Below are 4,139 nucleotides of genomic sequence, written 5' to 3' on the forward strand. Positions count from 1 at the left end.
GTTGTGCGCAGTAAATTGTAGTCAAGTGCATTCCGTGTTTAAAATTTTATTGCTTTTCTATATATTTAAAATGTTTTTCATTTTTCTTTGAAGTGTTGCTACTTTTTTTGTCTGCTTGATTTCTGTATCTCGTGACAGCGTATAATTTTACAGTAATCATATATTTTAATGTTTCCATTCGATGATTGTAACATTTATGATTAATATCCAACCATTCAGCATGAGTTTTATTCGTGGCACGTACACATTCGGTCACAATATCTTTCAAAATATTGGTAGATGTCCAATGACGTTCCCACGTATGATTAAACGTCATTAACTGTGTTTTCATGATATTTACAAAGACAGTAGTTGGTCTCACCAATTTTGTCACTGTTGGAGCATCTTCGTCTTCATTTTGATATTCACGATGTTCAATATATGTTTCATTTGCTCTAGCGACTTCCATGGGTGTTTTCATCATATCTTCGCGACAATTCTCACAATTAGTTTTTGTAATACTTCGACGTGCCACAAATCCAGCGAAATATGTAATAGCATTTTCATCATAAAGTCCAAGTGAATGTGTATTTTCTTCAACATTTTCTTCAATATAGTCGCCAAGAAGTTGTGCATCTTCCACAAATTCAACTTCGTAATCATTATCATAATCTGTAGGAAAATTGTTCATACATTTTTCTACTGTTTTAGTGAGCTGACTCGGTTCATTAATAAGAGCCTCACTTTCTGGACATTGAACATTACCTTTATCGCTTGTTTGGATATATCCAGTAGAAAGTATATGTCTAAGAGATAATCGAATCATTCTTGCACTTGGATTACGATTAAATCCTCCGCGTTGTCTAAGTTTAGAGAATAAATGCTCCACCGAATCTTGATTACACAAACCAGTTGCAAGTTCGAATCCTTCATATTGATGTGCAAGAGTTTTGTAAGTATTAAGAATAGCTTGTAAAGTTATAACAAAGCCTTTGAAACAAGGAACTTGCGTTATTCTTTCTGCTGATTTTGACCACCTTGTGCACAATTCAATAAAGTCTGTTAATAAAACAATTAAGTCAGAATTTTCAAGAGATAATGGTCGTTTTCCACCAAATGTAACTTTGAGACTTTAACTATTGCAAGCGTCAATAACATTATTCATAAGTTCTGCAAAATTGGCAGTTTTTTCCCATGTATCAGTATGTAATTCTTTTCCATGGCCAGCTGTTTTTATCGCTGCTGCAAAAGTATGACTAAATAACTGGAAAGCTCTTTTAACGTTCATCGCTTCGAAGTTATTCGGATACAAGTGCGATTTTTTTATGTGAGATAATAAATTTGAGCCTCCTTTTGTGGCATTGTCGATAGACCATGTTTTTACGAAATCTGAATATGATGCAATTATTTGTCCATCACAATAAAGGTTTTTATGCGTCCTGAAGAAACTTGCCAATCTTTTTATTAAATGTGGAAAATCAAATGAAGCATTATATTTTTTTCCGTTATGTATGAAAAATGGATTTTCGGAATCGACATTAAGTTGATTGTAAGCACTTTGGTTACTTGTGCCTTGATCACATGTTACAAGTTGCACATCAGCCCCTGTTTCGCTCAATCTATCTAGACATTCTTTTAATAATGTTACTATGACATCTGCTTTCATACACTTTCCCGGTAGGAAAAAAGCTAAGGGTTGACGCCATGGACGATGCGCATTTAAACTGTCTAAACAAAATATAAATACACATTTAGCTCTTTCTAATTTTCTTCCTAAAGGTCCAAGATCAACAAGACCTCTTCTATTTCATTTAATTTTATCGAATATTCCTCATAACTCTTTATGGACATTTCGTCCCATTTTAAAGCACATACTCTTTCATTCATTGGTAAATAAGACATTTTTTCTTTTAATTTCTTAAATATAAAATCATTAAATCCAACTTTCACTTCACATTCTTCTATCCATCTCTTCATAGTTCGTGGTTCGGAAAAATTACAACCCGCTTTTCTTAAACGACAGAATGCACTAGGTGAATAAAAATACAATTGTTTCGACAAATTTTTTTCCTCTTTTGTGTATGGTGCATGTGGTGTATGTAGTTGCAAATTGATCATAGCTTTTGCAACAGGAGATATATCTTGCTCATTTCCCAATTTTTAAAAAATCTGTTTCCTTTGTTTTCGTCCTTTTGGCAATTGTTTTTTTTTAGGTGAACGAGATTTTAAATTACTTATTATACGTCGCAATCGAAATTTTTCCGATTTTAAAGAATTAATTTTTTTTTCTGCATATTTTTGCAATCGAATATTTTCTGAATTTGAAGAATTAATTTTTTCTTATGCATTATTTCGCAATCGATTATATTTAGATTTTAAATAATTAATTTCTTTTTCTGCATCATTTAATTTCTTTATCAGATCATTTTCTTTACTTTGTTCATTTATTGTTTTATTTGTATCATCTTTGTGCATATCAGCCATCGAGGCTACAGGTTCCCGTGACTCAATATTCATCCAGTTCATATTATCTTCTTCCTCCGGGATGTCAAAATGTAAACATCATGCAGGTTTATATGTGTTTAGTGGAAACTGTTTAAATGATTGTTCATGAATTATTGCATTTTCGGAAGTAGGTATAAATTCCTCAGCATATTTTTCAACAGAATGTGCTGGTTTATACATTTTCAGTGGAGGCTGTTGTAATAGTTGTTGATCTATTATTATATTGTTAGAAATAGACGTAAATGTCATAGCTTTCTTCTCGACAGTTCGGGATTGCCCCATAATATTCTCCTGTATACGAAGCGCTTCTTCATTACAATTTTTTCTTTCTCTATGGAATTTTTTTGAGCAATACTGAAATCATATGGAATTGGTACTGCATTCCGTTTTAATCCTTTATTTACACTTTTAGGATTAAATGAGTCTGGAGTAAAATGATCTTCGCACAATCCGGCACGTCGAAGAGTAGAAGAGGACCATTTTTGTAAATTAGTGTTTCCTATCATACAAATAAAATTAAAACATTAAAATCTATAAAAATAAAACAAATTTCTTTTTAATTAGATATCCAGACAAAAATTAAATAAACAAAAGATAATCAAAGCAATGACAACGCGAAAATTAATGAGCTTTTGATACACTGAAAAAAAGAACTTAATTATAATTACGAAATATTAAATGAAATAGTTTCAACTAAATGTTGAGGTATGTAATTAAACACAATTTTACCTTTACAAATATTTAGTAAGTATTACCGTTGGTAAAATACCATTGGTAGTAATACACTGTACTTACTAAATATATGTAAAGAGAAAATTACGTTTAATTCTATTATCTTTATATTTAGAGTTGAAACTATTTCGATATTTGGCAGTTACAACTACCTTTTTTCAGTGTATAATACATTAAAGAAAAAATTACATTACAATATGTTACAGATAAATAAGTAACAAGGACTTAATATTAAAAATTAAAAATATGTATGGGAAACGACACGGTTAATAGCGCGATTATCATAGATTTATTGTAATTGTTACATAAAACTGCGTCCTGACTATCGAACCGAAATGCGAATTGAACCTCGAAGTGAACCTCAAGTCGAGCCTCGAGCCGCGGAGCCTCCAGCCGAATTTCGAGCTAAACTTCGAGCCGAAATCAGTCAAGTTTTAAACCAAATTTCAGGAACATCGCAAGCGATCCATATTGTAATTTTCTGTTTTACATACTTCAGTATACGCGTAATGAAGAAGATCATATATTAAAAATAGCTACTGCAATATTTATTTATTTAAATTAGGCCACAAAAAGAGAATACAAGAGAGACGTTGGTGGCAAACTTTTATTTTATTTTTGAAACGAATGAAGCAGAGTTTATTCAAAGATATAAATGTCAATAAATTGTTGGACATTTCAAAAACTTAATGCGAATGTCAGCAAGTGAATTCTAATACGTTATTTGATTAATTATAAAAATACATATACCTACGTATATGTATACATTTACAAAATATATACATTAACAAAAATGTTAGTCAGACATGCATTCCATACTCAAATGTGATTTTTTTAGTAATATAAAGTAAGAAAATAAATATTCACGAAACGAGGAACTACAAATTTCGTGGTTACAATTACTTCTTGTCTTTTTTAAATTC

The sequence above is a fragment of the Trachymyrmex cornetzi genome, unplaced genomic scaffold (assembly GCF_001594075.2).
Source record: "Trachymyrmex cornetzi isolate Tcor2-1 unplaced genomic scaffold, Tcor1.1 scaffold220, whole genome shotgun sequence".
Classification (NCBI taxonomy): Eukaryota; Metazoa; Arthropoda; class Insecta; order Hymenoptera; family Formicidae; genus Trachymyrmex; species Trachymyrmex cornetzi.